The 14,424-nt window shown below is 40.4% G+C and overlaps 1 protein-coding gene across 1 annotated transcript in view; it reads right to left on the reverse strand.

Moving 5' to 3' along the window:
• Positions 1-14,424, reverse strand: part of ca16b (carbonic anhydrase XVI b) — a 100,702-nt gene that overhangs the window by 56,541 nt on the left and 29,737 nt on the right. The gene's annotated exons all lie outside the window — the stretch shown is intronic.

Raw genomic sequence — 14,424 nt, forward strand, 5'->3', positions numbered from 1 at the left:
ACCAAAGAATAGAGATGAAGAAATCAAAATGTGTAGCTACGCCACAGGAGTAATTGTCTTCCTACACCCCCTAAATCCTGGAATCAGTCAGGGGAGAGAGTAAAAAGCTGTGGGTCAGAATAGGCTGTTAGAACATAGTTGCTCCTTCAGTTGGGCCAACACATGCCTCCAGACATTATTGATCAAGTAGCAGAATTTACATGCATGTTGGTTAATTATTAAAACTGCTGCCAGAATCAAAGTGAGCGAAGTTGTTCTCATACACAAAAAGATTTTGATTTAAAAAAACAAACAGGAAAAATCAAAAGGGGCATAAGAAACATTACAGGCCACAATAACTGCTTTACAGTGTACTTCTTTACATATTTTAGCCTTTTGTCTGTCAAACAACACCTTTCTTGTTTACAGACCGATGACAGTTCTATTGCATTTGATAAATATAATAAAAACTTGCCCTATAGTTGTAACTTGCCATCATTCTATACCATCCAGAACTACAGTATCAGCTTCCTTGGAGTTTCAGCTGCAGACAGCAGCTGTGACAGGTGATTAAAGGTCTCGCTGCTCTGGGAGATAGCTGGCAGGGGGTTCAGATAAGATAACTACTTTCACCCCAAGTGTTATGCCAAAGCCCAAGTGACATAAAAAGCAGACAAGATCCAATGAATCATCAGAGCCAATGGATCATCAATAATCCTCTCCTATCGCAACCATCAAAATGAAACTCCACTACAGTCATTTTGAAGTTGCACTCCCTTTTGCTGATTCTGCGGGTCACTTACTGACCCATGTTACATAAGTTCAAATTGGTTTTTATATAACAAGGAGCCAGTTACTTTAGATTTTGGTGATGACTGATACGATAAGACACAAGTTTTGTTAACTTATTCTGTCCTTTCAGTTTAAATTATGAGCCAGATTTCCGGGCCTCTGACTGCTTATTGGGGTGGTCAGAAGTGGTACTTCACTTAGATATTAATCTGTTTTATTAGTCTGCAAGATCTGAATTCATCTATCATCCCCTACAGCTACAGTCACCGCTATGCCTCTAGCACATGCAACCAAAAGCTGTACTGTGCTGCTGTCTGCTTGCCATAGAGGTTGTAGGCCAAATTAATTTCTTGTACAGTAACAATCTTCAAGCACAAACAAGCTTTCTGCCACTACATTAGACACGGAGCGTTTTAGATTTAACTCAACTTTTTAAGCTTTGCAATTTCTGCTTTTTCAGAAATTGGTACAAGCTCCCACAACTTTACCAAAAAAGAATCAGATGTTGGGGGGTCTTCTTAGAGGCAATAAAGTAAACCAATGTCAAGAAAAATCTTTTTTTCTTCTGGCAGTTTCTCTCAAGCATTTCATGGCAATCTAATGACCAATTAGCAGGACTGAAGCCAAATGTTCTAAAGCGATGAGCAGAGGTTAAATGTCTTATCTCCAGAGAAGTTAATAATCACAACCTAGAATGTGATGAGGCCATAACATGGAGTTATGGTGGGAAAAGGCTCAGTGAAAACCCATTCACACGTCTCACCAATCTGTTCGTGGAGAGACAGAACCTTTCCCACAGTGAGACAGAGATTTTAAAAAAGAATTTCAGCCTCAATGTTGGAAAGTGGCTAAAGCACTACACTTAGATCATGTGCTGATTTACATATTCGTGAAATCATCACATAACTATTTATATAAAAGATTTTATTTCAAAAAAGAATAAGAGTCCACTTAAAAGTTAAATAATTCATACTAATTTAGAAGTTTAGAAGTACCCCAGCCAAACAACAGGGATCAGTGATTGGTTGCTTTGTAAGCACATTCACAGTTCATTCACGTTTGCTGCAGATTGGTAAAATTAATGTGGTGCTGCTCTCCTGAGCACAGTCCAGACAGAAACAGAAGATAGAGATATTGTCTCTCCAAGAGAGAAGAGTCTGGCACTTTCTTGAAAAAAGTCACCACGTGACTCTTAAATGTCACCAAATCTGCCAGAAAGTCACTACACTGGTAACGATTTTGAACCTTATTACCCCGACACTCTGTACAAAACCACATTTACTGCAGCACAATACAAAAAACTTGAAATGCTGTAGATGTCCTCATGACTACAAGAGAACAAATGATGACACAAGTAAAGCCTAGATACGACCCAGCAGGAGGAGTACTTTGTATTCTACGCTCTTGTAGGGAACCACTATCTTTCTGTGACATGTTAGACAAACTGACACTAACTGGCACCAGCGAGCACACAACGATCACCCAACACAGAGATGTCTTTTTTTTCCCACCTTGGAGTGAGCAGTTTGCAGTGAACACAGATAGTGTGGTGTATGACGCAAGTTAAACAATCTAATCTGGAGCCTTTGTCTGTCAAGCAAACAGAGACGTTAATGTTGATTTTATTTGATTCCTTTATGGGTTTATGGAAGACACACCAAAACTGGAGCACGTCTGTAAAGGGCAAATATGGCAAAAAAACCTGAGAAACACAGGAGAATTTGCTGGTATGGTACTTAATTCTCACTACTTGAATAATTCAACCAAACAGCATCTTTTTAAGCATTAGTATACTTCCAGTTACTACAAAGAAGCTAAAAGGGAGATTATCATCCTAAGAGCAAACATTTTATGTCCTCCAGCACAGTGGGCTTCAAATGAAACAATAACTATGAGGTTAAAAGGCTGATTCTCAGTTCTAATTTAAGGGTGTTAGAATCCCATCAGGGGAACTGTATCAACTGTAGCAGTTTCAGAACACAGTTATCTGAATTTAAAGAGATAAAAACTAATGGGACAAGTTAATGTAAATTTTTGGTATTTGTCTGCAAATCCTTCTGCAATCAGTGGCTGCCTAAAATATGTAATCCGTAGACAATCAGCAGACACTTGGTATCCTCCCTGGCGATGCTCTGCCAGACCATGCATAACAGTCATCATTCACTTCTTACTGGTTTTAGTGGCTTTTTGTCTTCAGTCTGGTCATCAGCAAGTGAACTGCATGCTCATTTGGATGATTTGGCCAGTCAAGAGCACTCAACTGCTTGCCCATAAAAACCTCCTTGGTTGTCAGCCTGTTCATTTAAGACCATTGTTCTACTCCCCCATCCTAAAGTTGATGGATTATTCGCGCCAAGAGCTACCAAGTCCTACACTGTTCACCCTGACACGGACACCCCTAAACATCCAGCAGAAAAGTCAGCACTTAAAGCTGACAGTAACTGTTAAATTTCAACCCAATGTGCTTTAACACCCAGCCCAAACAAAGGAAAAACGTATCACTGTTCTAATACTGTCTGACTGCACTGTACATCTTAATCAAATTTAAGTCGGTTCAGATTTTATGTTACGTAACGGTTCCTTTGAGGCGTTATCTTAACCCAGACATGTTTCATTACGCAATTAACAGTGTGACCTCATACCCCTCACTCCACCCGGCCATTCAAGATCAGGGCTTTGCTTCCGGCCCATGTCTGCAGGAGAGGGTGGAGGAAAAGACAAACAATCCATCCGTCTCTCTGCATGTACAGTACAATGCGTCTCAGTAAGTAAAGACAAAGGACCCTTAAAATCCTTAAATACACATAAATTACACTTATATTTCAAGCTGTTTACTTAAATAATGTAAATCATAATTTAATTTGTTGACTGCCTTTTAGAAATTAATAATGGGAATCAATAACTCTTTATTTTTAACACATTTCTGTATCAAGCACAGCGAAGAGATCGAATACTGTGTAGCTGATTAGGTGCCTATATGAGACCTTTAGGAAAACTGCATCCCAAAGTAAAAGTAGCACCACAATCAGTGTAAATATGCCCACTGTCTCTGAGTATGTCAGCGTGGCAGACTATACAACCATTGATTTCAGGTGGTCTTGCTGAGTTCTGAGAAGTAGGCATCTGATAAGAATGGCGCCACGGCTGTCTCAGAGCCTGAGCTCAATCTTTAATCAGGGGTCATTTTGTTCCGCACAGTAGCCCCAAACACATAAAAGCAGGTAGAGGAAGTGGTAAATCATACAGGCATTGGGGTCTAATTGGCCACCAGAATGAGCCCCAGCCAAAATATTGTTTTCCCTTGGCGCTATCTGCTTCCATCTCGTGGACTTTCATAGAAACTGTGGCTTCCTGTTCTTGGGTGTTGGCCGCTGCATAAGTACAACATCCCCTAGTCTGTAAAAATAATCTCCAGGACCTTGTGTAAAGAAAAAGAGGGACAGAAATACATTCTGTCCCATGAGGAAGAGCTTCCTCTACAATTCAAAAACTTTAACGGCTTCCCCTTTAACATGGCAGGGGGCCAACATGCCAACAAATGCCTCAGAATCTTTTCTTCTGAAGGGATCTCTGGATGATCAGCACGCAGTGAATCTGACAGAAATCTAAAAATGCTCCATTTATTCTCATTAACTGGTATTGTCCAAGTAGTTAGTGTGCTACTGTCTGATAAACCTTTTAATCTTAACATAATTAATATTTAATATATATTTAAAATATATTTGATGCCCGAACCTGGCTTGATCCTGCAGTATGTATATGAGTGTATCGCCCAACACCCAGAATAAGTCAATACCCTACCCTCAGGCGCCGTTAAGAGTCTTTCTGAGTTTCTCACCTCTATTCTTGAATACAATAAGTGTTACACAACCAACTTATGAAGCATACTGGAGAAAGAGGAGATGGGGGCAGTTTGTGGGCCATCACTCTCTCCGCGTCCCCGTCCGTCCGATCCGCCTCACGGCACAGCTGCTGCTCCGCGACGGGCGATGCAGGTGATTGGAGGAGAGGAAGCAGCAGCAGCAGGTGGACAGCTCACTCTGTCAGATCAAACAGCTGTAGACTGTTACGTCTGCGCTTATGTCCACAAAATAATGAGCTTAACTCTGATATCAACTTTTCAAAGCTGAGAAACAGGTGTGCCCTTAGAGTCCACTCTGTGAGTCTCAAGTCTCAATGCGTGACAGCCCTGTGTAAACAGTCTACTTTCTTGACTAAACTTTCAGCATCATGATTTTGAAGCTACAGCAACTTCTAAGTGACATTTCTACTGAACAGTGTACAACTCACTTTAAAAATTTAACACTAGGTGAAAGTTAAAGAAGCAAAAAAATAATAATTTCAAAAAAGGGATGGGACACATTGTCCCTGAGCACCCAGAGTCTGCATGCTGCTTTCACATGATGTTGAGGGGAGCAAAAACAACAGCAATTCTTGCTATGTGGATGTTTCTTCTGACTGAGAAATTCAGCTTTCATACCCTTTATTTAAAAAGGCAAAACTAATTTTCACTAGCTACCACATACCATGAAATTACCACTGTATTTTCATCTTCATCTAGACATTATGTGCTCTCTAAGATATAAATGGTCTTATGCTACTGTTGGCTAGAGTCCGGCCCTGATACTAACCAGTGAGCCTAACCAGTTTACTGTGGCTGCTTCCTGTTTTACCATTCCCCCCTAGTCCACTATTATCTTTTGCAAAAAAATTGTCTAACACGTTTTGATCAGCAAAGAGTTACAGAGAACAGACAGCTCACACACATCATCCATGACTATGTCAATTTTCCCATTTCTGATTTTCCTCAGCTCATTTTCTTTCATAGAAGCCAGTAAAACCAACACCTGTCGACAGCAGATGGGAGCATCACATTTTATTTATTTTTGCTTGATAATGAGCATTTGTAAGCTGCAGCCTTTTTTTTGTAGATACAGGAATGGGTTAGGCTGTAAGTGCCCCACATGTTTAGTCTCTTCATGTTTATGTCCACCAGCGAAGCCTGCAAGTAGTGCAGAATTATTATGTTTAATCTTTTGTATTTTGTTGTTTGGTCATTTGTTGAGGAACAGGATGCAATTTTAAGTGTTGACAATATTTCATTTATGATTCAAGTAGTTAGTTTGTGTTGATCTAATTTGTGATTTATATTCAGTTTCACTGTGTTGTCAAAACAGCCAGTGTCAACAGTGTAAATAAAGCTTTAATCATGAAAAAGGATTTCTGTATTTTTTTTGCGTGTGTGTGTGTGTGTGTGTGTGTGTGTAAGAGCAACTTGTTAAATGTAAGATGTGAGGTGACACAAACTGATCAGTCAGCCTTTGCTGGCACTAGTTCTTTGAAGCCAGCTCTGGTGTGTCAGGCCCCTTAGTTGTGGATTAAATCTGATCAGTGTTTGAATTGAGACTACTCGACAATTTGAACGTTTGTTACAAAAATTGTAGTGTTTTAAGTAGACGTTTTTGTTCATTATTTTTGTGCATTCACCGTGTCAAAAGATGATCTCCACACAAATAAGCTCAGCATCTCTGGCAGCATACAAAGCATCAAACAAAGCTCCATTTATGTAATCAAATTATCAAAGAGCAGTAGTAAATAACTGACCAGTAATTCCATTTGGGACAAAAATAAACTGCCTAAATGTTGTATACCTTGTGGACAACTGCACTGATAAGGCTGATTTCATTTTTAGCTAAGAGGATATATTCAAACATCTAGTTATGCAATTTAATCGTGCATGAAGGCATTGTTATGATGCTGTAATGTAATGGAATCCAGTATCATGGGTATATAATAGAGGTATGGGACTGAAAGCAGTGTCATTGCTTTGGCTGCTCATGTAAAATTAATCAAATCTTAGGATGTCAAAGTTTAGGTCATTATGTACCTTACATTAATTATGAATCTGCGCTCTGTGGCTATACCTTACGGTATCAATAATTGTTTTTTTATCTATAGCCTTACTTTACTTTTATTCCAACAATGATCAACAGTAGCCAAATTATATAAAATGTCTTTCATAACCATCTCAATCGTACTAAGTGCCCCATATTTAAATCTGTTTGAAAATGGCAGCCAAGGTAAGGGATAACCCATAACCATCTACAGAATGAAACCTTAATGTCTCAAATGTATTGTATCCTGGATCCATGTTCTCTGTTCATGATTTGTACTTTCCCAGTAACAGCTGTTTCAAAAACTCTTAGGCTTTAAATTTTAGTTTGTCCAACAAATAGTCTCCTCTGCAGAGATATTTTTCATTTTGATCCAACTCAAATGAGTTTCATCCCAGAAACTCAAAAGGACCATGTTTGATGTAGAAGATGTCTTTTCAGACACTTCCAGCTAATTTACTTCATTTATTTGGGGATTACAAACCTTATGTTTGTCTGGCTAATGAGCAAGTAAATGAAAATCCTTTCCTTCAAAGTTCATAGTTGCTTTTCCCGCTCATTTAAAAAGTTGTTTTTCCCATACAGCAGGAAACACTAAATGTTTTCTCTCTCTGGGTTTCGCCCTCTCTGTGTATCAGTGCACACTGACACCAATCCAACACTGCATCCATGAAAGGAAACCTCTTGCTAATTGTAAACAGGAGAGAGAGGTGAGCACTCTGTCGAGCAGAACACAGATCTCCTCTGTAGAGCCGCAAAGTGAAACACTGATTAGTGACGCTACATTACTCCGCTTTGTCCAAGGGCAACTGTTTCATATCAGCTAACTGTCGGAAACACAGAAGCTAACCTCAGCACTCATGAATGTCCTGCAGCTGCGTGTGATGGACATTTTAATATCAGAAAATAGGGATTGTATTCAAATCACGGTCAAATTTATATTAAGGGATAATTAGTGAGTATTTAAGTAGTTAAGCAAGTCAGGGGGCTTTTAAAATGTAAATGATACACTGAGGCTGAAATAAATAATATGCAATACAATATGTTTCAGTGCTAGTGCTGGCCCTCAGAAATCAGGATTGTTATAAACCTATTTCTTTAAAGTGAACTAATCATGGTCTATCATGGTTGGTGTGTTTAAGCTGCACACCAACACACATACACACACACGCCACAAAAATATAAGCGAATCCATCTCTATTCATCTATTCCTATTGTTACACTTCTTTTCAGAGAACACCTTATCTCACTCTAAGCCTTCACCCCTTTATGAACTGTCATACCCTCATATTACATTTATGCAGCTTCATCCATTAGTTTAATTATCTCGTCTTTGGCTCTAGGAACTTCCACTAAGCTATGGCTTCTGCACCTGACTATTAGAGAAGGCACACTGTGACCACTTTCTCAACCCACTAGTGAGAGTGCAGAACTTTAATGATGATAATGCTGGCTCGTCAGTCTACATCATTTTAGTCCAATTGCATATAAGAGGCGACACAGTCCTGGAGGGGATGTTGCTCTTGTCTCGTGTCAGCTTTAAGTGCATGTTTGTTTATGGAGGATTGAAAAACAACAGTCAAGGTCAATATATTAACACATCAATAAGGCTAATTTTGCTTTTTTAGACATGATGTTTCTTCCTCTAAGGGCATTTTTTTTTCTTTCTGTTGGTTTATGTACAATGACATTGTACATGTGACTTCAAATCCCACTATCTTCACCTCTATTTATGTCAGCTGCAAAAGGACTGCTGCATATTGCAAGAGAAGAGTTTGCAGCCATGGCAGCAGCTCTGTGAAGCTGCACTTTGTGGCGCTTTGAGCTAAATGATAATGTCAGCATGCCAAAATGCTCAAAGGGGCAAGGCTAACATGCTGATATTAAGCTGGTACAATGTTTACCATGCTCACCAATTCATTTTAGCACATTTGCGAATTAGCACAAAACAAAGCACAGCTGAATCTGATGGGGATACCATAAGTCTTAAAGGTATTTAGTCACAAACCAAAGTACTGGACACATACACAAAGTTTTGACCTAGTAATGGCACTAGATGAAATGTTTAGGGATCACGAAGTAATTACAATTCCTCCTGGGGGAACATGAATGTGTGTATCAAATTTACAAATACCAATGAATCTCATGGTGGCTTCAGAGGAAAAGTCAAGGGATCCCCAAAGTCATTAGGACACATCCTCTGGGAAACATGCACATCTGTACAAAATTTCATGGCAATCCATCCAAAAGACCTTGAGATATTTCAGTCTGGACCAAAGCGGTGGAGCAAGAGATGAACCGTCATTGCCATCCCTAGAGCAATGCAGCTAGCGTGGCTAAAAATGCCAAACACATCCTGAAGATTACAGAACCGATTGTGTCATCATTCTCGCATTAAGCAGCTGGCCATCAGAGATGTGAGGGCAGAAGGAGCAGCGGTAGATGCCTGCCAGAGGGCCCTCATCTCCGGGACTGAGGGACATAGCGGCAGGAGGATGAGTTGACTGTGGGTCACTGCAGAGCGATAAACCAGGGCAAGCATAAGGAGACAGACAGACTGCTGTCTCCCGGGGGACGCAGGTTGTGAGACACACAGAGGCCTCTCACTTACCTGCCTGTCATGGCGTCAGGATAACCCCACAGCATGAGGTCACCACTAAGCAGACCATTATCCACAGTCAGCAGGTGGAGGTGAAAGATCTCCACCCACACAGTGAACTCTCAGATGACATGTTATCTCGAATTTTATTTTGCTAGCTTGTTCATGTTCTTTTACCAGAGCTGCTATTTTAAGTGTTTGGTCTTACAGTGCCAATTTTACACTGTGAAAACCAGCAAATGCCTCAATAATCCTCCTCAAATTGACCAAAATATAGAAGCTTATCTCCTCCAAAATGTCTCAAGTGTGGCATGGCAGTTGAAGTCATACTGTATAGCTCATATATCTTCTTTACAAAATGTGTGGAGGACACAACTTGTCTCTAATATTAGTCATAGTTTTCTATACTAGTTACAGGCCGTGAATGAAATCGTGGACATTGTGCAAAATCTGATTTTTGTCTTTCCTCACAAAAGCGGAGATCAGCTCTGCAAATAACATGTACACAAACTGTCTGGGACTGATACAGAGATCCATGCACTGACCTTGTAATTATCTCCCAAAGGCTTATGAGATATTCTGCTACCCAAAACAGAAATACACAAATGTGCACATATATTCTCATGCTAGGGCATAGATTCACTGACAAAGGAAGGTAAAGCAACAATTAAATGACAGGGAGCCAACAGAGAGATGTTACTATGACTTTTGCTGCCTACTATGACTACCACACTAGAAGAAGTTGCACCAGTATTAGTAGTAAGGCAAAGCAAAAACATGAAGCCATGTAACAGAGTGAGAACCTAATGATCTAGTCCTAATCTAGTCCTAATTATCTCCAGAGTTAATGTAAACGTACGATTACTTTTTATTTCAAGAACTTATAGACTTGAAAAACATAAACAATAATCATTCGGGCACCCAACTAAGTCAGTGTTTAGTAGCCCCCATGTTTGGTGGACATCGCAGCTCTCAAGAGTCTTTCTATTTTTCACCCGCTATTCCTTGCAGATCACTTCAAGTTGTGAGATATTTTATGCTGTCTTACACACAGCATTTTTAATTTTTAATCACTTTTAATTTTTAATCATTTTTTCCAATGATGTTCAAGTCAGGAGGGGCTGTGAGGGCTTCGGCTCGTGTTACGTTAAGTAGTTCATGGTAGTAGTTCACAACCCCAAAAGCAGAATATTTCCACCCCTATGCCCAAAACTTTTGCTCTTGCCACAATTCCTGTTTCAGTTTTTTTTTTCTCTATGTTTTAAGTCCATAAGAGCTTTAACATGTGAGGAAAGATTTATTTTTGATGAGTGTTTACTGCAGGGGTTGTATTTACATCTCTATCGGTTCAAAAATCGACAGTAACTTGCCCAGAGGTGGCAAAACTTTCACATACAGCTGTAATCAACAGTGTCCTGGATAATTAATACAGTAGAACGGTTGTGTAGAGTGTTTAGATGACAGTGATTGTACAGGAAAGGTCCCAAGGTCTCTACATTTAATAAGTGCCTTCTTCTTTGTTGCGTGAACTCTCTGAAGAGATCACAGCTGAACACAACCAAGTCCAAGCCAATCTAACAATTAGTGTGAGATATGTTAGTAACAGACTAAAACAGACAGCCAGAGGTCACCTCAATGTAACCTTCTTGGTGGAGGAAAACACTGGCTTCAGCTAAATTACCCTCATGACTTGCACCTGTGCACTTTGACCTGAACTAAACAGACATGTATTTATTTACTCCAGCAGATGATGATAAATAGGCTGTACAGAGAGGCCTCTATCCGCACAGCTAAACCCTCACGTCTGCAGCTTGTTCACATGGTTTCACAGTCATCCTTTGGCTGTATTTTCACAGCTTAAGAGTGGGAGAGTGAGCTCGCATATGTGGATACATGTGTCAGTCAGTAAATGCAGAGAGGGAAGGGAGTGGAGGAAGCGAAAACTGAAGGCGGCCAAGAGAGAGAGAGAGAGAAACGGCACAGGTTTTTTAGCCTTGGGTACCCCAAAACCACTAATTAGGCCACAAATCACAAGATAGCACATGACCACATCCCCCAGATGAGTGCTGAGCTAAGCACAGCGAGCAGCCATTTTAAATCCAGCCTTAATCCAGCACGCGTCTCACCCTCCCCACTACCCCCATATCATCCACATGCAAACCCCCCTGCTCAGAATTGAGATGTGGCCAGCATTACAGAAAGATGGATGAGGAGGGACATTAAAGGACAGAGGGGAGGAGGAAGCTCTCATAGAGAAAAAAGAACATGTATTCCAGAGGAGGGGTGAATGCTGGTGAAGTGTGTTTAAATTCATTTCATAATTAAAGCCGCTGCTCTAGGTAGGTCTCTATGTGGTATAGACATAAAAATACAAATTAAAAGTTCTCTGTAAAATTACAAATCGAAATTCTCAACTCCCCTCCCCTGACTCCGTCTGCTACAAATTTACTACGCCTACAGACACACACACTAAAATCAAAGTTCAGCTTATATAAGTGGCAACTAAGTGATTGAAAATATAGGCTTGGTGATGTTACCAAAGCAGCTAATGGCTGAAATTGCGAAAGCAGTGGTGTGCACGTGGATGACTGACAAAGTGGTCTTTTAACCCCTGGCTTCAAAAGTTTCCTTCTGGTGCTTACGTCTAAAAATGTATTTTTTTAAAAGGAAATAATGGAGACATTGCTCTCTTCATATTTTTTAAAAACCTGAACATTAGCACACAAAGATTTTTCAGCAGGAGGATTATTTTTGTTCATTTTTGATCAAAGGTCCATTTATAAATCCTGCCTACTGTTGCTGGATAAAAAGTATAATTTTTCCCAGCTTTAGCATAAAAAAACAGAAAATAATATCTGAAAATCAGTGAGGATGCTTGCGTAATGCACAGAAGGTTAAGACCACCACACATTTTAGAATGCAAGGAACAGCTTCTACCCCAATAATTTCATGATACATCTACATTATTTATTACCCCTGGCAGGTATATGAGTTTCCCGCTTAAATGAGTCATGAGACTCTACAAGACAAAGGATGACAGGCCTGAGTGATCTTCGTTCTACCTGCTACAGCGAGAATATGGAGCTGGATCGCCCTAAATTAACATAAATGTCACTGAGTTTGCAGAAAGATTATGTCTAGTGTCTGGTGTTCCAGTTCTCATAGTGGCAGTGTGTGGGCTGTCTTCAGAGTTTTCTTTTTTTTTTAACTTAAAACTATAGTAATTGTGACTGATAAACCAAATTATCAACACAATATTTACCAGTATAAAAGCCGCTATTCAACATACTTTGATTACAGAGAACAGCTTTTTGTTCTTTGTTTTTTAAACCAAATCACATCACCCACTCCACAGGCACCATTAGCCCACAAAATAACACTGTAGGAAAAAAAGGCATGAAATACTCTGAGCTATTGCCCTCTCTAAGCTCAGCTCAGCCCCTCAGCAGCCATTATTCTTCTACGTTGCACTTGTTCTGCAAGCGAAGCAGGGACAATGGCCACATGTTTACACAGCAAGTGTCCTTATAATTTAGAATCCGGACAGAAATCAATAGTTAGCGGTGTAATTCAGTAAACTACAGATAGTAGCACGGGATCTAACAAGGCCGGGAAAGCCGGTGATCTAGAGGTGATGCAGTACTAAATGCCATCAATTGCTTCTATACAGTTACTACTCAGTGGTTTGAAGGTTTAAGTACGATTTTATGCTAACACACCTCGCCGCATTTGAGCATATGATCATCAATCAAACATTGTTTTATAATTCAAGTGAGGCATTTCACATCTCCCAGCATTGTGCCATTATGCCACTATTACGGCCTTGCCCCCTACAGTTACCTCCTCACCTCTGGGGGTGCGTGTACTCATTACAAAGTAAGTCATCATGATTATGAGTTTAAAAATTTGCTGATCTGCTAGCTAGCTCATTCCAGCTCATCAGCATAACCACATTAGAGAGGAAAAACCTGTGGGCTGGCAATCTCACACTTCCCCAATATTGCAGTCCCAGCAGGCCGAGCATGACCACATCCATTATGTTGGACAAGAGCCACCAACTAGGCCTAATATGCTGCCACCAGGCACACCAACACCATGTGACACCTGAAATTTAATTAATTAGGTTTACACAACAAACCTGTCGGTCCAGCACATCAATCTGCCCTAAACAGGGAAAACAGAAAATTTGGCTGCATTTATCATAGTTGCTGTGCATTGGGGCCTGGCTTTATGTATCCTGGTGGCACAGGCCCAGGATGCTGTTCTCTGGACATGCCAATGTGACAATACAAACACTCATCTCCAACTAAAACTCACTGATACAGTATTAGCTCAGGGCGCGGGAATCCCTAATTTATTTCTGTCCTTAATATATTTACCTCATCTAGAGAAAGGAAACAGATTGTGGGAGGCAGTGGGAAGTAAGATGATTTGGAGCTCAATTCTGCTAAATTGGTTGCTGCCAGTGTGATACATCATGGAGAATTAAGATGCCTCTCCCCCAGCACAGAACTTCGGCAGCCATATTGGCACATCTGTCAAGGGCCCACCCCTGACAGAGACAAATGGACCAATTCTGGCACACGAAGGCTGATCCAAACTGCTAGCAATAACCAAGATGAATAATGAGTCGGCTTGGGCCCCAGGAAAATTCATTTTTAATAATTAGTGCTCCTGCACCTCTCATTTTCTCAGAAAATGAGTGCAGGTACAACTATAGGTTGATACAACACATCAGCAAGACTGGAGGAATATAGATGATGTTGTGTTAAACTTCCATCATCACAGAGAATGGCTGGGACTATAAATGCAGGGTGCAAGACAGATGAATCTCTCTGTTCTCACAGGAACAGGAAATTAATCAAGTCCAGAGAGCACTGTGGCTACGGGAGGCAGTAGAGGAATGTTACACCATGAGCAAAACAAAGTTCAAAAGGTCGTAAGGTTTTCATACAGGTTTCGAGACTGTAGCTGGACACTGTTTATATAGTCAAAATAAAGTAAAAGGGGGCCACATAAATGAAACACAGACAGGTTGTGTTATATAGTACAGAGCCAACAGATGCCGGTGGCATGCACCAGTGCCCCATGTGTCAATCCGGGGACAGAAAGTGGAAAAAACGGCTGCTTTTCTGAACAGCTCACATGCGTCAACTGGCA

The sequence above is a fragment of the Lates calcarifer genome, linkage group LG12 (genome assembly GCF_001640805.2).
Source record: "Lates calcarifer isolate ASB-BC8 linkage group LG12, TLL_Latcal_v3, whole genome shotgun sequence".
Taxonomy (NCBI): Eukaryota; Metazoa; Chordata; class Actinopteri; family Centropomidae; genus Lates; species Lates calcarifer.